This window comes from Saccopteryx leptura, chromosome 2, assembly GCF_036850995.1.
Source record: "Saccopteryx leptura isolate mSacLep1 chromosome 2, mSacLep1_pri_phased_curated, whole genome shotgun sequence".
Lineage (NCBI taxonomy): Eukaryota > Metazoa > Chordata > Mammalia > Chiroptera > Emballonuridae > Saccopteryx > Saccopteryx leptura.
The window spans coordinates 174,839,607-174,860,266 of NC_089504.1; positions in this window are offsets into that span (position 1 = coordinate 174,839,607).

The window sequence follows — 20,660 nt, forward strand, 5'->3', positions numbered from 1 at the left end:
GGGTAATATAGTCATTTTAATGATGTTTATTCTTCCTAACCATGAGCACGGTCTATGCTTCTACTTGTTTGTATCTTTCCTGATTTCTTTTAACAATATTTTAAAATTTTCCAAGTACAAGTCTTTAATCTCCTTGGTTAAATTTATTCCTAGGAACTTTATTTATTTATTTTGGTTGCAATGGTGAAGAGGATTGCTTCCTTAATTTCTTTTTCAGACAGTACATTGTTAGTGTATAAAAATGCCTCTGATTTCTGAGAATTAATTTTATATCCTGCCACCTTGCTGAATTCATTTATCAGGTCCAGTAGATTTTTGACTGACATTAGGGTTTTCTATATACAATATAGAAAACATCTGCATATAATGATAGTTTTACTTCTTCTTTTCCAATTTGGATGACTTTTATTTCTTTTTCTTGTCTGATTGCTGTTCCTAAGACTTCCAGAACTATGTTGAATAAGAGTGGTGAAAGGGAGCACCCTGCCTTTTTCCTGATCTTAAGGGGATTTCTTTTAATTTTTGCCCATTGAGTATGATGTTGGCTGTGGGTTTTTCATAGATAGCCTTTATCATGTTGAGGTATGTTCCCTGTATTCCCACTTTGCTGAGAGTTTTGTTCCTGAATGGGTGTTGGATTTTATCAAATGCTTTTTCTGCATCTATTGTAATTATCGTGTGGTTTTTCTCCTTCCTTTTGTTTATGTGATGAATCACATTGATTGATTTGCGAATATAGTACCAGCCTTGCCTCCCAAGAATAAATCCCACTTGATCATGGTGTATGATTTTTTCATATATTGCTGGATCCAGTTTGCTAATATTTTGTTGAGGATTTTAGCATCTAAATTCATCGGGAATATTGGCCTATAATTTTCTTTCTTTGTGTTGTCTTTGCCTGGTTTTGGAATCAGAATTATACTCACCTCATAAAAGCAGCTTGGAAGTCTTCCTTGCTCTTGAATTTTTGAAATAGCTTGAGAAGGATAGGAGTTAGTTCTTCTTTGAATATTTGGTAGAATTCACTTGTGAAGCCATCAGGCCCAGGACTTTTTTTTTTTTTGGGGGGGGGAGTTTTTTGATAACTGTTTCTATCTCATTTGTTGTAATTGGTCTGTTTAGGTTTTCTGATTCTTGCAGATTAATTTTTGGAAGATTATATGTTTCAAGAAATTTGTCCTTTTCGTCTAGGTTGTCTAGTTTTTTTGGCGTACAGTTCTTCATAGTATTTTCTTACAATATTTTGTATTTCTGTTGTGTCAGTTGTTATTTCTCCACTCTCATTTCTAATTTTATTTATTTGAGTCCTTTCTCTTTTTTTCTTAGTGAGTCTGGTTAAAGGTTCATCAATCTTGTTTACCTTTTCAGAGAACCAGCTCCTAGTTTCATTGATCCTCTGTATTGTTTCTTTAGCCTCTATGTCATTTATTTCTGCTCTGATTTTATTATTTCCTTCCTTCTACTAGCTCTGGGTTTTACTTGTTCTTTTTCTAGTTCTTTTAGATTTAGGGTAAAGTTGTTTATTTGAGCTTTGTCTAGCTTCTTGACGTATGCCTGTAATACTATGAACTTCCCTGTCAGGACTGCTTTTGCTGTGTCGCATTCGTTTTGAGTTGATGTATGCTCATTATCATTCATTTCTAGGAATTTTTAAATTTCTTCTTTGATCTCATTGTTAACTCATTCGTTATTTAATAACATGCTATTCAGTTTCCAAGTGTTTGAGTATTTTTCAGTTTTTCTGTTGTAGTTGATTTTTTATTTCATGCCATTGTGATCAGAGAACGTGCTCAATATGATTTCAATTTTCTTAAATTTGTTGAGACCTTTTTTGTGCCCTAACATGTGATCTATCCTAGAGAATGTACCATGAGCACTTGAAAAGAATGTATATTCTGCTGCTTTAGGGTGAAAAGTTCTGTAGATATCTATTAAATCGAGTTGATCTAGAATGTCCTTTAAGTCTGCTGTTTTTTTTGTTAATTTCCTTTCTTGAGGATCTATCTAGTGATGTTAGTGGGGTATTGAAATCCCCTACTATTATAGTATTGCTGTTGATCTCGGCCTTTAAGTCTTTCAAAGTCTGCTTTATATATTTAGGTGCTCCTATATTAGGTGTGTAGATATTTATAATGGTTATATCTTCCTGTTGAATTGCTCCCTTTATCATTATGTAGTGACCTTCTTTATCTATTACTATAGCCTTTATTTTAAAGTCCATTTTGTCTGATATAATATTTCTACCCCAGCTTTTTTTTTTCATTTCCATTTGTGTGAAATATTTTTTCCATTCTTTTACCTTCTATCTTTGTGCATCTTTTTTTTTAAGGAGTGTCTTTTATAGACAGCATATGTATGGGTCCTGTTTTCTTATCCACACAGCTACCCTATGTCCTTTGATTGGATCATTTAATCCATTTACATTTAAGGTTATTATTGATATGTAATTGTTTATTGCCATTTTATTCTTTAAAACTGTATTCCTCTTTTGCTATTTTCTTTTTCTCCTTTGATCTGTTTACAGCATGCTCCTTAGCATTTCTTGCAGCATTGGTATGGTTGTAATGAATTCCTTGTGGGTTTTTTGTTTTGTTTTGTTTTTTTGTTTGTTTGTCTGGAAAGCTTTTTATTTCTCCTTCAATTTTAAACGATAGCCTTGCTGGATAAAGTATTCTTGGTTGTAGGCTCTTGTTCTGCATTACTTTGAATATTTCTTGCCATTCCCTCTGGCCTCAAGTGTTTCTGTTGAGAAGTTGGAAGTCATCCTTATGGCAGCTCCTTTGTAGGTGATAGTCTTTTTTTCTCTAGCAGCTTTTAATATTTTCTCTTTATCACTTAGCTTTGGTATTTTAATTATGATGTGTCTTGGTGTAGATTTCTTTGGGTTTCTATTTAATGGAGTTCTCTGTGCTTCTTGAACTTGTGAGACGTTTTCCTGCCTTAATTGAGGGAAGTGTTCAGCTATGATATGTTTGAACAAAGTCTGTATCTCTTGTTCTTTCTCTTCTTCTTCGGGAACCCTTATGATGCGGATGTTTTTTCTCTTCATGTTATCACAGAGCTCTCTTAGAATTTCCTCAGACTTTTTGAGTCTCTTTTTTTTCTGCTCTTTATATATTTAGGTGCTCCTATATTAGGTGTGTAGATATTTATAATGGTTATACCTTCATTCATCTTTTCTCTAATTCTCTGAATCAATTCTGAGCTTCATCCATCCTGCTTTTAATTCCTTCCATTGTGTTTTTTATTTCTGATATTGTATTTGTCATTTCTGACTGATTCTTTTTTATTATTTCAATGTCCTTTTTTATATTTGCTATCTTTTTATTTAGGTGTTTGTAATGACGATCTATTTTTGTTCTGATATATTTGAGCATCCTAATGATCGTTATTTTAAACTCAGCATCTGGTTTGGTTATATCTGACTCATTCAGGTCCTGTTCTGGGGATTTCTCTTGATTCATTTGTGTTGCATTTCTCTGCTTTCTCATTGTGTCTGTGTAAAAGAAGGTTTTGGCCACTGGAGCCCACTGGGTGTGGCCTCTGTTCCCTAGATATGGTCTGTCTGCAGGCCCACCACCCCCTCTGCTGTTGCTGCCTAGGGCATTCAGGTATGGGCGTTGTTGGTGCCTGCCCACTGGGGCTGTTGCTGTGGTTTCCATCTCTCCTTCACGGGAGTGGCTGTGATCTCGTGCTCGAGTATACAATCCTAGGTGGCCTTGGCCTTCACCCCACCCCCGTGGGTGACATTATGTTTGGCCAGGAGGGCAAGGGTGAGCACCTTTGCTCATCTGCAGGTCTCTGCCTGATTCTGGGCAGAGGAGAGAATCCACTGCAGGAGGAGTCCACTCGTGGGATGGCTGCAAGCCTTGGCTCCACAGGCCGAGCATGACTGCATGCCCATGCTCAGTAGCGGGACTCCGCCTGTTCTGGGCTTTTGGCTCCACCCCCACGGGAGGAGCCGGCTCCCAAGTCAGGCCACAAGCCCCAGTTCCGCGGGCTGGGCAAGGCTGTGCTCCTGTGTCCTTGCTCAAGGGCAGGTCTCTGCCCCTTCAGGGGCTCCTGTCCTTTCCCCACAGGCTGGATTACAGATGGCCTGCAGCTGGGCTTGACCACTTTTGCACGTCCCCTCCTCCCCAGCTGGGCAAGACTGAGCTCACACCTGGGCATCAGTGGTGGCCAGCTGGCTTCCACTCTTGCCAACAGAATTATACTTCCACATCCCGCCGCTGCCCACCCTCGGGTGAGCCCTCAGCCGTGTGGGTGGGGGTGCTGTAGTTCAGACCCTAAGACTCACTACTGTAGTCCCAAAAGCTCCCTCCTTCTAAGTGACTCTGCACTAAGTACCATGGGAGAGTTTGTTTGGCTGGTGTCCTGCTTCCCTTTGCTGGTATTGCTGTTTCCAGGGGAAATATTTACTTCAGATTTGGGGAGTGACTCATCTCAGAGCTTAGGGTGGCTGTCTCTCAAAATGTTTCTCCCTGTGCCTCCTAGATTACACTCTCTTCCTTTTACTCCAGTCCTCTCCTCTCTCCCTGTCTCCCAGAGCCCCAGGTGAGTGGTTGTGAGACAGTTTTTCTGCACCGTCCCTTTAAGAAGAATCCTGGCTCTGAGAAATCAGTCTCTTTCTCACAAACAGTATCCTGACTTGTTTCCAGCTAAATACTCTCGATTTGCCTCTTTTAGGCTCTGGGGCTGCAGGCTGGGGCTTTGTTCCTGGGGCTCAGGACCCTCCCCTCTCTGCTAAACTCACTTCCCACCACATGAGTCTCTCCTGGCTGCTGTTCGCTTCAGGGAGCTGGGAAGCCCTCTCTGCATTTCCGGTTTTCCTACCAGTCTCTGTGTGGCTTCTTCAGTGTTCCTTTGTTGAAGAGTCTTCTTAGTTTAGTCCAAAGTTGGTTTTTCCAGATGATGGTTCTTAAAATTAGTTTGTAATCCACTTTGGTTCTGAGAAGTGGAAATTGATAGGTCTGCCTACTCCATCACCATCTTGTCTTCCTTCTGGAGTAGTTTTATGGTCAGTATTTAGCAGTTCATAGCTACCTCAATGCCTTTTGACCAAGAATACATGTTTGGTACTAATTAACAGAGTTAAGTTATATGCCAATTTGAAGAGTCCTTGTGCATTTTGAGTATACTAACATTTTTCTGGTCTGTAGTTGCATCAGACATATTCTAATCAGTTACTTTCAGTGTTACTTTCTGGTGCTTTCCAAAATATATTTATTGCAATGCTCTACAACCTGAGGTAACCGTCTTTAAAAAAATATAAAAATATTTTCCAAGAGTAAAAATTTCTAGTGGAAAAGCCAATTTTAATTTTAATGGATATATTTATACTAATGTTAAAATATAAGATGAGACATGCTTTATAAGCTTCATTTGACATGCAATAAACCATTCAGCAGCTGATTACTATGTTAATTTAGGTCCTATGAGAAGCAGACACCAAGATGAGATTAGAAATGCAAGAGATTTGTTGAGTGATTGCCTGTTAGGAATAAAACAGATGAAGAGACAAAGGGAGCCATCATACCATGATGCAGATCTGACAACAACAATGTAAGAAAGGACTGGGCAGGAGGACTACCGGACAGCTCTAAGAGTTTCAGCCCCAGTTCCAAAGTGATTCATTTGAAGAGGTTCATGTCCCACAGACATAAACTATGAGATACCCTGCCATGTGCAGTCTTTGGCAGACAGCAGCCTACTGAAAGTGTGGTCTTGGTGTGAACCCTGTGGTGGTTTAATAAGAGTGGTAGCAGGACAGTCAGTAAACTTTGCTTTCTGTAGACACTGCTCTTGAGGGGATCAAAGAGCAAATTTGTATTGTTGCCACTGTTCACCACTTGTCCCATACAAGCTGCAGTGCTCCTCAGCATGGGGATGCAACTCTTTTATGGTTCTCTTAAACCACTCTTTATGAGAAGAAATATGGAAAAGAATGTTTTTAAGGATAAACTATGATCCCTGTTGCTACAGTGGGCATTATACATATAAATGTTTCATTCTCTCCATCCTTCACTATCCCTTTTAAATTACCTTTACCTTAGCCTTCATATCAGCAGGTCTTAATGATTTATTCAATGATATGACACAAATCATCACTCCTGAATGTGTCTTATATGCTGGTCTCTGGACTGAAAAATTTCTGAAGAACACTGGCAAGAGCTGTATTTGTAGATCAATGGTAATGTTGTGACTTTTCCTTTAGGGTACTCTAAGTTGCAGGAACAAATGGCACATAGTTTTTCAGTTAATTATTAAAAATGATGTTAAGTACAGCCAGCATTCCTTTTGCCATGTGGTTCATAAGCCATGATTTCTTCCACTTGAGATACAGCTCACTGCAGAACACCACTGGCTTTATGTATGTACTGGATTTATAAAGGCACCCCATATTTCATAATATTGCCCCCAACTTGGGTGTTCTAGTGTTGCAGCAACAACAAACTACCCAGAGAACAGAAGACATGCTTTGAGGGGCCAAGGGGAGGCAACAGCCCCGGTCAGCAGACTAAAGAACTAAAGCCCCATCCTCAATCTTACTAAGATATTTATTAATCAGTACAAATAACTCAAAGAAGCAGACAGCAGAAGTTTTCAGGGGGTGATGTATCTGTCCCCATCTCCTTCTCTCTGCACAAACTCTGCACAAACTGGCTTCTCCCTCAGAACTCCACCATCTTGGCTGCTTCTCCTTTCTTCCACGTGGCCTTTCTCTTCTCTCTTCTCTAATGCTAATCTCAGGGACCGAGAGAGCAAGCTCCTAGTCTGCCTCACTTTATAGTATAGAAACCAAAACCTCTAATCCAATATACAAACAAAGAAGTCTCTGATACAAAGTCACTTATCTGAGGCATAATGGGATTCCTCATGAGAGTGCACCACCCCACATCAAAAAGGGTTGGAAAGGCTTAGTCCCAAAACCAAGTCACAGGCTACAAGGATCCTGCCTGCCCACAGCCCACCCCCAACACACATTAATATAATCATGCCTATCCCAAAAGGGCAACTAATATCACCTGGGTGACAGATTTCCAGGTGGGCAGCACCATCTTTAACAAAGTGAGCATAATATATTTTATCTTCCCAACAATCTACCCCTATGCTCATTTTACTACCCACAATCTACACCACCAGCATCTCTGTACAAGGAAATTAGGCACATTACACAAATTACGAATGCATGACAAATCATACAATTTCAACAATTACAAAGGGACATTTCACCAGTCTCTGAGCACTTTGTCAAAAGTGCAAAATGTCCTCTGTCTTCTTTCTAGCCATGGGAAAAGCTTCCCGGGGCAGGAGGAGGGCCTCCATCAAAGTCGCCCCCCACCCCCATCAGGGTATTTTACATTGTCCAAAATCTGTAAGTCCATCCAACAAAGGAGCCAATGCTCACTCCGGTCGTAGTCCAGGAATCAGTTCAAGCACATGTGGTGTCAGCCACCCCCCTCATCCCTGCCATCCTGGCAAGTCTTACAGTCCCAAGGAGAAGCATGTGGCAATGGCAGCCAGCATTTCCATCACTGCTCCAGAGAGCAGGATGGCATCCACCCCTATGTCCCAAAATCGCAGATCTACAAGGAACATAGTAAGAGCTCCTTGCTGCTGGACTCTCATCTTCTGGAGAATGTGAATTGCAACTCCAGCCCGATTCTCCTCATCCTCCAAAGAGGAACTGAAAACATCAGCTCCTGCTGCCAGACATGAGCCCAGGGCCACTGCCTTCATCTGCTCCATGGGCCTTGCAGCCCCAACCCTGGCCTCAGAACTGACCTCCTGACACTGTTGGCTCTCCACAACATCCAATCTCCAACTCACAAACCTGTGATTCCTTCTCCAGCATCTGCTCCATTTCCAGGCAAATCTCACAAACCTGGTTGTTCTTCTCCAGCACTTCCTATAGCTCCAGGGTCAGCATCTGTTTCTCCCACGTTTGCTCCAGCTCCTTCCACTGCTCAGTTTGCAGGTCCTGGGCAGCCTCTTCCACAGAGCTCTCGGTTTTCACATGGCTGTAAAAGTCAGCCAGCCTATGGTCCACAAAAAGACAGCCATGGGGAACCATAACAGCAGCCAGTCCTCTACTCCACCGCTCAAAGGTGGTGGTGGCTCTATACTGAAATGTATCGAAGCCTGCCACAAACTATGCCAAATGTAAAGCCAGTAAGAACTTCAAAATAAATTAATTAAATGTAAACTAGTAGTAATATTGTAAAGCTAGTAGCCACAGCCACCATTACAGCTGCCTGGCCTGTGCAGGTTCACATTTGATTCGGACAGTTGATAATGACACAATGGAGCCAAGAACTGGTGGGCCATTGGCTTTAATCCTAGCTTACACCTAGCAGTCAAATAAAAACACACACTGGGCTCCAAAACCCACTTATCCAGTGCTCACAAAGCTACTGACTTATCTGAATTATCCTAGAATCAAAGGTTTCTAGCTCACCAGCCTTATTCACCTCCGTTCCCCATCTCCTTCTCTCTGCACAAAATCTGCACAAACTAGCTTCTTCCTCAGAACTTCACCATCTTAGCTGCTTCTCCTGGCCTCTTCCATGTAGCCTTCTCTGCTCTCCTCTCTAATGCTAATCTTAGGAACTGAGAGAGCAAGCTCCTGGTCTGCCCCACTTTATAGTGTAGAAACCAAAACCTTTAATCCAATATACAAACAAGGAAGTCTCTGATACAAAGTCACTTATCTGAGGCATAATGAGATTCCTCATGAGAGTGCATCACTCTACATCAAAAAGGGTTGGAAAGGCTTAGTCTCAAAACCAAGCCCCAGGCTACAAGGATCCTGCCTGCCCACAGCCTGCCCCCAACAGACATTAATGTAATTACACACAACCCAAGCAAGAAGGGCAACCAATACCATCACCTGGGCAACCGGTTTCCACGTGGGCAGCGCCATCTTTAACAAAGTGAGCATAATATATTTTATCTGCCCAACTAATATCAAATGAATTTCTAGACCACCTGGTTAAATAATATTGAAATGTTTTTATATTTTACAGGATTATTAACAATTTTTCTATTGTTCTCAGGATTATAGTTGTTCCCAGGTCTTCAGAAGAAGGCTTTAAGATATTTAACTGACCTGTTTTTATTTATTTTTTCTCTTAGAATAACTCTGTTTTCTCTTTAAAGAGCCAAATTTAAAACATCTTAGTTATGGTATTGTCTAGTTTTAACTTGGCCTGGTAATTTTCATAAACACAACAAGAATAGTAATTGATCATATTGGCTTTTTACTTTCTATCTTGCTGGAATTTTATAAGGGATTTTTAGATTGCGTTTTAATTAGCCTCTCAGGGCACACACAAAAGCCAAGTGACACAGTTGTATATTTTCTGAAAATGTCCTTCTTTCCCACAGTTGTAACAGGTTTGTGGCTGTAAAGCCAGGAGCCACAGCCAGGGCCACTATCACAGCAGCCTTCTGGCCTATGCAGGTTCACATTGGATTCGGACAGTCGGTAAAGAAACAACAGAGCCAAGAACTGATGGGCCTTCATCTTTAATCCTAGCTTGCACCCGGCAGGCAAGTAAAAACACACACTGGGCTCCAAAACCCAATCACATTCAGTGCTCACAAAGCTACTGATTTATCCGAGTTTCCTAGAATCAAAGGTTTCTAGCTCACCAGCCTTATTCTCCTCAGTTCTCCATCTCCTTCCTTATCCCAGATACAAACTCTACACAAACTGGCATCTCACTCAGCACTCCACCATCTTGGCTGCTTCTCCTGGCCTACTCCACGTGGCCTCCTTCAGTTCTCTGCTCTGCTCTCTCCTCTAATGATAATCTCAGGAACCAAGAGCCCAAGCTCCTGTTCTGCCCCCATTTTATAGTGTAGATTCACAACCCTTAATCCAATATACAAAACAGGGAAATCTCTAATACAAAGTCACTTCTCTGAGGCATGATTGGATTGTACCACCCCACATCAAAAGGGTGGGAAAGGCTTAATCCCAAAACCAAGCCCCAGGCTACAAGGATTCTCAACACACATTAATATCACCTGGGCAACGGCCTCACATGGGCAGCACCATTTTAACAAAGTGAGCATAATACATTTTATCTGCCCAACAGTGGCCTTGGTCACAGACTCTCTCTCTTTTCTAACCCTCCGGTCCCCCCTGAAGGCCTTGTCCCAAGGACACTTTCCAGAACCTTCCCAGGGTGGAGGGAGTTGCTTAAGGGGAGGGGAAGGTTGGGTGAGGAGAATTTGAGTTTTTAAAAGAGCTCTGAATTTAAAGAAGCCCTGGACCCAAACCTAACATTCCAGCCTTTTGTTTTTCAAGGAAAAGGCACAAAGGTCTCTTCTGTAGCTACTTCCTGCGGGTTAGAGTTGGTGAAATATCTAGGGGGAGGGGCTGGCCTGAGGTTCCGGCCAGGTGGTGAAAAATGTTTTTACAAACCCTTTTCAATCCCACGGGTTCATTTTATATTCTGTCCTGATTGCTTCAACCATCCACTTGGTAAAAGTACTTTCCCAATCTTCTAACTCTAAACTTTCCTTCTTGGGATATCAAGGGCATTATTGTCAAGTTGTGAGCAAGAGGGCAGTTAAATTCTGATCTGACACCCTGCAGCTCTAAGGAGTCCTGTAGCTGTCATTTGGGACTCTGCTGTTTAGGAAAAGGGAGTTCCCCATGCTGATGGAGAGATGAAGGGAAAGGGAAATCCTCTGACCTAAACCCTAAGAGTGACCTCGCTGCAAGCATTCAAGGGCTATTCCCCTGCTGCTTGTGTCCCTTACCAAACAAGATGAGCAGACATCCTTTTTGTATGCCAGACTTTGGGAATTTCTTTCATCTGGCTCCTTATATGGGGAACCACTTGCAACCCATGGGTGACGTTATGCTCAGTCCTGTGGGCACTGGCAAGCACCTTTGCTCAGCTGCGGGTCTCCACCTGTTTCCGGGCTTTTGCCCTGCCCTTGCAGGAGGAGCCCACTCGAGGAACAGCTGCTAGCCTTGGCTCTACCACCGGGCAGGAATGCGTGCCCAAGCTCAGCTCAGTAGCGGAACTCCACCTCTTCTGGGCTTTTGGCTCCACCCCCGCGGGAGGAGCCGCTACCAAGTCAGATGGCAAGCCTGGGTTTCACGGGTGGGGCAAGGCTGTGCTCCTCTGCCCTTGCCCTGGGGCTTGTCTCCACCCTTTCTGGGGTTCCCGCCCTTCTCCCACAGGCTGGATTACAGGCTGCCAGCAGCTGAGTTTGACCACTTTTGCATGCCCCCTTCTCCCCAGCCAGGCAAGATTGAGCTCCCACCTGAGCCCAGTGGTGGCCAGCTGGCTTCCGCCCCTGCCAGCAGAACCGCGCTTTTGTCTCCCACTGCCGCCGGCCCCCGGCGAGCCCTCAGCCGCATGGGTGGGGGCGTTGAAGCTCGGACCCTAAGACTCACTGCTGTAGACCCAAAAGCTCCCTCCTTCTATGCAACTCTGCTCTGAGTGCTGCCGGGGAGCTTGTTTGGCTGCTCTCCTGCTTCCCTTTGCTGGTATTGCTGTTTCCGGGGGAAATATTCACTTCAGCTTTGGGGAGTGACTCGTCCCAGGGATTAGGGCGGCTATCTCCCAAAATGTTTCTCCCTGTGCCTCCTAGATTACACTCTCTTCCTGTTACTCTGGTCCTCTCCTCTCTCCCTCCATCCCCAGGAGCCCCGGGTGAGTGTTTGTGAGAGAGATGTTCTGCACAGTTCCTTTAAGAAGGATCCTGGGTCTGAGAAATCAGACTCTTTCTCACAAACAGTATCCTGACTTATTTCCAGCTAAATACTGTCCTTACACCTCTTCTGGGCTCTGGGGCTGCAGGCTGGGGCTTTGTTCCTGGGGCTCAGGACCCTTCCCCCTGTGCTAAACTCACTTCCCGCCACGCGAGTCTCTCCCTTCTGCCGTTCGCTCCGGGGAGCTGGGCAGCCCTCTACGCGTTTCCGCTTTTTCTACCAGTCTTGGTGTGGCTTCTTCAGTGTTCCTTGTTTGAAGAGTCCTCTTAGTTTAGCCCAAAGTTGGTTTTTCCAGATGATAGTTCTAAAAATTAGTTTGTATTCCACTTTGGTTCTGGGAGATAGATGTTGGTACATCCGCCTACTCCAGCGCCATCTTGTCTTCTATCAAAATATACATTTTTATCTATTTTTTATTTTCTGTGTTTCCTCTGAGGCTACTCAGTTTTTTTTGTTGTTTTTTTTTAAATAAATTTTTATTTTAATGGGGTGACATCAATAAATCAGGGTACATACATTCAAAGAAAACATTTCCAGGTTATCTTGTCATTTAGTTCTGTTGCATACCCATCACCCGAAGAGAGATCGTCCTCCGCCACCCTCCATCCAGTTCTCTCTGTACCCCTCCCCCTCCCCCTCCCCCTCTCCCTCCTTCCCTCCCCCCACCCCCCATAGCCACCACACTCCTGTCCATGCTTCTTAGTCTCGCTTTTATGTCCCACCAATGTATGGAATCCTGCAGTTCCTGTTTTTTTCTGATTCGCTTATTTCACCCCGCACAATGCTACCAAGACTCCACCATTCCTCTATAAGTGATCTGATGTCACCATTTCTCCTAGCTGAATAATATACCATGGTGTATATGTGCCCCATCTTCTTCATCCAGTCCTCTATTTTTTTTACAGTGATTAAAAGCCTTTAAGCAAACTCTTGGCCAATACAGCAAGAATCCCTAAAAGAGTAGTGTCCTTAACATGTTCCCCAAGTCCAAGTTGGCCCCATCACCATGCCAAACCCCTGAAAAATGCAACCCAACCACAGTTCAGTCTGTTAGGAGCTGTCACAGGGAGCAGGAGTCCAGGAAAGTTCCCCACAGGAAAAGTCCGCATGGCACTGGAATTGTTGTCACCATTCTATACTTTGCAGTTCATGTCCAAGTCCCAATGACCGCTGCTTCTAGCTGGTAATGATTCAGGTAGACTGGAAAAAGCCATTTGCAGCATGCGTGGATATGAAGCTTCTGTTCTCCTCTGCCTGGAGAGTTGAGACCAGGTTGCTTTTTCCTGGAGCTCTGTGACTGTGGCCTGGTAAACAGAACCTTGGGATACACTAAGCTGGGTGGCAAAGGTAAATTCATAATACAAGTTGGCAAAAGGAGGAAAGAGAGCTCTAAATTAGGAGTAGGTCCCAGCCTGAAATATGAGTGGGGCATTGAGGTAGGAGGGATAAAGGAAACACTATATATTAATCAAAGCAGCAGAAAATAGGACTATCAACACCCACAACAGAGATCTTTGAGGGAAGAATAAAAAACCTGACTATTCAGGCAAAACATAGTTAAGTGGCCCTTGTGCGAATGAGATCAGTTTACCTGCTTCTTGGAAGAAATACCCTAGGCTCATCCACAGTGTCGTAGATGGGGCCGACGGCCCTGGGCACCTTCAGCCTTCAGTGGCAAACCCCAGCTTTCTGGGCAAGGTTAGGTCATAGGTGGCTGGAGCAGGACTGGAAGAGACTGAACCCTCCCTTAGAGGAGCGAGAGGGAAGCCCACCTTCCAGTGTCCCTGTTTCCTCACAGCAGAGGCGTGTAAGCCTGGCAGGCTTTAGCTCAATGACCTTCCTTTCCACTATTGAAGCAGGACCCATATGGCATCCTATGAGACCCCTTTGGGGTGTTGGAGCCTTTAAGGGTGTATCCTAAAAGCTGGTAGTTCCCCTGATCTCTATTGGGCTTTTTCTGCCTCTAGGTATCTTAAAAGCCATTCTCAGAAGATCTTGCTGAGGGGTTTGAGGATCCCCATCCGCCTATATAAATCTTTTCCATATATCTGGAGCTGTTTGGAAAAAAGACAGAACAGTGTTATTAGCTAGATCTAATAAAGAAGGTAGTAGTTTGCAGACGAAAAAGATTTGGTGTCTCCTGTTCATCAGCATTCAAAAGAAATGTAAATTTTTTTTTTTTTTTAAGTAAAAAGCATATGGTAGACCCGTCGGAGTCATTGGCCTGGTGTGCAGGATTCCCGGGTTTGATTCCCGGCCAGAGCACACAGGAGAAGCGCCCCTCTACCTCTCCACTCCTCCCTCTCTCCCTCCTCTTCATTTCTCTCCTCCTGCCCGCAGCCAAGGCTCCACCAGAGCAAATCCACTCTGGGCACTAAGGATGGCCCCACGGCCTCCACCCCAGTTGCCAGAATGGCTCGGGTTGTAACAGAGTAACATCCCAGCTGGGCAGAGCATTCCCCCCGGTAGGCATGCCAGGTGGATCCCAGTCAGGCGCATGCAGGAGTCTGTCTGACTGGCTCCCCATCCCCATCCTCAGAAATATACAAAAAATAAATAAATAAAAGAAAAAATACTAAAAAAAAAAAATAAAATAAAATAAAATAATAAAAATAAATAATAAAAAAGGGAGGGGGCATTCCCTTGTGCTAAAGCTCCAGGGAGCATGGAGTGAGCTTGAGTATGTCCTATGAAAATGGAGCTCTATGTTTACATATAAGTCTTTGAAGAAGGAGGAACTGCTGAAGTAGTTTATCAGCATTTGTCCCTAAGACAGCAGTCTTTGTAGTGGGAACACCATACGTAAATATTTGCTGTCTGTCTATAGATTAAGGGGGGAATATGGCAAATGCTGAAAAGTCATGATCTTTGTGACCCTCCCCTCCCCCAACCCCCTCCCTCTCCTCCCCCCACCCTGTAACCCCAACACTGTTGTTCATGTCTCTGAGTCTCATCTTTATGTCCCACCTATGTATGGAAACATATAGTTCTTAGTTTTTTCTGATTTACTTCTTTCACTCAGTATAACGTTATCAAGGCCCATCCATGTTGTTGTAAAAGATCCTATGTCATCATTTCTTATGGCTGAGTAGTATTCCATAGTATATATATACCAAAGCTTTTTAATCCACTCGTCCTCTGATGGACACTTGGGCTGTTTGCCTGACCTGTGGTGGCGCAGTGGATAAAACGTCGACCTGGAAATGCTGAGGTTGCCAGTTCAAAACCCTGGGCTTGCCTGGTCAGGGCACATATGGGAGTTGATGCTTTCTGCTCCTCCCCCCCCCCCTCTGTCTCTCTCTCCTCTCTCCCTCTCTCTCCTTTCTAAAAAAAAAAAAAAAATGAATAAAAAAAATAGAAAAAAAATACTCAGTTTTTCTAAAGAAGGATCCTCCTATCTCCTTCCAGATAAATGCAGACTTGGCTGAATTTCAGTATTTTTGAAGCCTAACAATGCAGGCACATTGGAGAAATGAAGACTTTCAGTTATTTCTATTTCTGTATATTACCTCTCCTCAGCTTTTCACTCTATCTTAATTCCCTAGGACTTTCGTCTCTTTATTTTGATTTATATATAGGAAATATACTAATCTTTGTGACAGAGGAGGATCTTATGTAAATTTTCAAACAAGGGAGATGATCTCAATACTTCTTATGTGTGGCCTCATCAACTTCCTGTTTTTAACCAATTGAATCACCTTGCCTTCATCATCACACCTGCTAGTTGCTATCCCTGAAGTTTTCTGAAAATATAAAATTTGAATTATCTTTCTTGTCATAACTGTCCCCCTGTGCAGGCCTTTGATGTTTAACATTTTCACCTCTGTTAAATTATTTTATTAATTTCTACTACCTTACTGACAATATTTATTCACAGTTGTCTTTTTTTTCCATTAATCACTTTGTTTTTATGGGTTTATACATTTTTTTGTTGTTGATGTTTTCACATCACCAAAGTTTTAGAGCAGAAGCAGAAGTAAACACTTATCAAATCTACCTTCTTTACATCACATACCAGGCTGGCCAGAAAAGACTACTAAGAAGAAAATACAAAAATATTGTGTAAACTCCAAAATGTTATAAAATATAATGTTATATAGGGGGTCTTTGGGTTACAACAGTCTTGACGTATGACGTTTTGAATTTATAACACTCCCATAAAAACTTTTAAAAAATTGAGATGTGAGTCTTTCAGCTAATGCCATTAGCACCATACTTACAAACTACAAGGGAGAACAGGTTTGGTTGCATGTGGCAAAAGAATACGGAGTAAAGCAGCCTATGAGTGAGGGAGCCGGCATCCCCCAGTATGTTTACCTATGACATTTTGGACTGTTAAAAGACAGGTTTTCTGTTTGTGTTGCTTTATTTGGTGAATTTTTGGCCCTTATCATGGCGCCTAAACAAAAGTCAGAGTGTTCAGATGGCAGTGCTTCTAAGAAGAGAAAAGCCATCACGATGGATGTCACAGAGCTACTGGCATCACATGGAGTGAAGTTGTGTGCCGAGGACCTCATTCAGCTGGAAAAGCAGCTGATTAAAGAAAAAGAGATAAAAATTCCAGAACCCAAGACATTTACTACCAAGGATTTGGCAGGTTTTTCTATGGTAGGAGATGGGTTGGCAAAATTTCAGGCTACGGACCCCAGCAATGACAGACTCAGTAAAGTCACTCTACAGAGCTGTTATGGATGCTTTCAATGCTATGTGGGCGGAGTGCAGAGCACATTCCTAGCAGCTGTGGCTGATGCAATGCTGTGAGAATACTCCAGCTCCCAGAACTTTCCTGAGCATACCTAGGAAGGGAGCTCGCCCACCATAAAGAAGTGACTCAGTGCCAACCACACAACTCCTTGGTCTTTTCAGCCATTGGCTTTGAGGAACACGCTGTAACACCCTATAGGCTGAACCTGTGTATATAAGCTGGCTTACTTCCTGAATAAAGTGGATCTGCATCACTGAACCTGGTCCCCAGAGTCGGGTCTTTGCGTCTCCGTCATCTTCATCTCCGGCAGGACTTGTCCACAACTGGTGCCCAATGTTGGGCAGGGACCTAACCAGCATCCAAGTGACTGGTGAGTGACCCTCTGCAATGGGAAACCTTCTCCCCCACTCTCGAGCCCCACAGGCTCGAGCCCTGCACATCCTATTGCAGAGTAGGCGAGTTGAAGTTTGTGAAGACGATCTCTGTACTTACTGGGAGATTCTCTCTGGTTTCAATCCCTGGATTGAGGATGTGCCCTTCTGGGACCCAGATACTTGGCTTGAGCTCTCTGACATGTTTGTTCGGCTGAGATACATGAGGGATGGGCCTTCCCTCTCTTCCTCACTTCTGCCCTGCTAGCGATACTTGCCTGTCTGATCAGTGCTCCTCTTGGGGACCCTCCGCCAGTGCCAAAGATATTATAGGCTACCCCTCTGTCTGGGGAGCCCCTACCTTCCTATTTGCCCCCTGCACTGAGGAGAAAAGTAGTTTAGCCTCCGAATTTGACAAAATCGTGGCTGAGCATGCAGAAACAAAACCAACCAAATTGCTAACTGCACCATCAGCTCTGCTAACTGAAAAAGCAGAAGTCGCTACTTCTGCATTCTATGCTGGGTCTCAGTGCCCCACCCTAGCCTCTCAGACACCATTTTCTATCCCAGCTTTAACTCCAACACGTGTTCCTGCTGCAGACCCATGGGTCAGCCTATACGCCCCATGTGTCTTTTTCTCTTTCTGTCTGACTGTCTTGTCTATTTTTCTGTATCTCTTGCTCTCTCTCTCCCCTACCCCTCTCTGAAATGATGCTGGAAGGACCCAGCCATGGCACAGTGGTGGGGATCACACCCTCTTCTAATGCAAGGAAGAGGTTATGCTTGTGTTTTTCAGCCAATTTGGATCCCAGGACCCCCCAACCTGTTTGACAGGGTTTCTTGGGCACCCACTAAATGGTTCAGTCTTCACCTGTCCAAAGCCACAGCCCTGGCCTTCTCCACTCTGACTACGCCTGAGGGGAAGAGGTCCTCAGCACTCCAGAAGAGGACCTCTTGACTGGCCTGCATATGTGGAGGCTTTGGTGGGGCAGGCCCAGAGAATTGCCCCTGATGGGCCCCCAGGCCCTGGAGCTCTGCTCTTGCTTATGTGTGTTATAGTAACTGCTGACTCCCAGACACAGGCGGCACCAGCCCAGGGCTCAAGCCCAGCAGTGCAAGCTGGTGTTTTTAGTTCATCTTTGGAGAATGAGGAGAATTGAGCCGGAGTTGCAATTCGCAGACTCCAGAAGGTAAACGGTGGCAGCTGCTGTGGGAGGATAAACAGAAGCCAGGCTTGCATGGCCAAGTGGCTGCTGGAATGGTAGGGAGTGCCTGCTAAGACGCTGGTGGGTTTGCTGACATTTTGGGACATAGTGGTGAGTGCCATCATGCTCTCTGGAGCAAAGATGGAAATGCTGATTGCCATTGCCACATGCTCCTCTTTAGGAAAGTGTAAGACCTGCTAGGATGGCAGGGATGAGGGGGGTGGCTGAGGTCCCACGTGCGTGTACTGATTCCTGAACTATGACAAAGTGAGCACTGGCTCCTTTGTTGGATGGACTTACGGATTTTGGACAATGTGAAATACCCTGATGGGAGTGGGGGGCAGCTTTGTTGGAGGCCCTTCCCCTGCCCTGGGCAGCTTTTCCCATGGCTAGAAAGAAGGCCGAGGACATTTTGTACTTTTGGCAAAGTGCTCAGAGACTGGTGAAATGTACCTTTGTAATTGTTGATATTGTATGATTTGTCATGTTGTAATTTGTGTAATGTGCCTTGCAACCATATGTAGTACGCAGCCCATAGCAAGCCATCTGTTCTGTGTTTGGATGCTGGGACCTTTATGGGAAGGGAGCATGCATGGACCTATGTCCATTTTTTACAATCAAAATGGAACTGTGTTTAACGGCACCTAGAAGGTTTCAGTAATATAATGGGAGAAAAATGACATCCCAACCCCTAGGAGGAATTCCCTGTTTTAGACCCCCATTCTATTTCCTAACTGGTCAAACATTACAGAAGCTTGCCTCATTGTTTAATCCAGCTAATGTATTAGCATATAGTATAATAGGTATTATAGTTGTTTTAGTTCTACTAGGGTTCCATTGTATAATGCGTAGCATTCAGAAGCTACAACAACAGCAAGCTGTCATTCATCAAGTCCAATTGGCCTTAATTAAAAGAGAAAGGGGAAATGTGGGTGGAGCACAGAGCACATTCCTAGCAGCTGTGGCTGATGCAATGCTGTGAGAATACTCCAGCTCCCAGAACCCTCCTAAGCACACCCAGGAAGGGAGCTCACCCACCATAAGAAAGTGACTCAGCACCAACCAGGCAGCTCCCGGATCTTTTCAGCCATTGGCTTTGAGGAACACTCTGTAACACCCTATAGGCTGAACCTGTTTATATAAGCTGGCTTTCTTCCTGAATAAAGTGGATCTGTGTCACTGAACCTGGTCCCCAGAGTTGGGTCTTTTTGTCTCTGTTGTCCTCACCCCTGGCAGGACTTGTCCACAATGCTATAGGCAGATTTTGGAAGAGAAGTCATCAACCTTCCAGACTAGCCTTGGACCATTTTTTAAGAAGGTAGAGAAGCCAGCAACAGATCCTGTACCCTCTACATCAGTGCTTCTTGAGATGAAACACCTGTAGTACAGGTAGAATCATCTCTAGCATGTTCCTTAGGCAATCCTGATTCACCTGACCCAGTATCTCCAGCACCTTCTGCAGGTTCTTCTGCCTCTCCAGGCCCTCCTCCCAATAGGTCACTCTCTCTCATCTTGCAATGCTCCTTTTAGTGTGCAAGCCAACTATAGGAATAAAAGTAAGGAATTTTTTTTAACACTTATTTTTTGTCACTTTTTTTCTGTTACTACAGAACAGAATAATAGTACAGTATATTTATGTTTTTTCTTTTTCTGTAGCTTAGTTGTGTTTTTATGTTCTAGATTATGATTTCACAAGTGTTTTAGGATTTCACAACTTTTTATGTGACTTAAGCTAGGGTGTGTTTGACTTACACCATAATGTGGATTATGTCACTATCACAGAAATAAAACCGTGTCTAAAACCAGGAACCCCCTGTACTTATGAATACTATGCTCATCATATTAAAGCTTTATTTTTCTCTTTTATACAAAAACCTGAGACTATTGTTGAAATCTTGACACTACTTCCATTTTCCATTCATATCTCAAAATTTGAAATATATTTAATTAATCAGTTTGTAACTTAATGTTCAGTTATGTATGGATTTACATATGTATGTACATAAAACAGTAAACGTTTGTTTTTATTTTATTACCTACTATCATTTTCACTTACTTCTAATCACATTAAACTCATTGTTTCTTCCTAAATTATAGTCTGTATTTCCTATGATATGTCATTCTCTTTGACCAGGGAGATCAATTTTTATTTAAAAAATAAAATGTTTCAAGTGAATTATTTTGCAATAAATAAACTGAAACTGTTATATTCTAATAGGTGTTCTTTTCCTTAGAGAGAAAGTTAGTTTGAATGTTAAGAGTAGAGTAAATCTCCCACTGCTGTGCATGAATTAGTAACTACAATAGTAAAGAAGACATTTCAACTAGATATAATCAAGGCAACACTTAGAAACCAGCATAGAAGTTTATTTCATACCATTCTTTTTTGAGAAAGTTCAGTGTTTTTTTTGTTTGTTGGTTGGTTTTTTGGTTGGTTGGTTGGTGTTTTGTTTGCTTGGTTTATCTTGTTTTATGAAAATGAAAAATGGTCTCTAGGTTTCCTAATGTTTCTTCAGGTCATAGGGAAAGACTATTGTTGGATTCATTAGTTCCCTATACCTATCTAAAACTAAGTAAAACAACACTTGAGAGAAAATGTGAGCCATTAATTAAATATAAAAATGTGCGTGGAGCACAGAGCG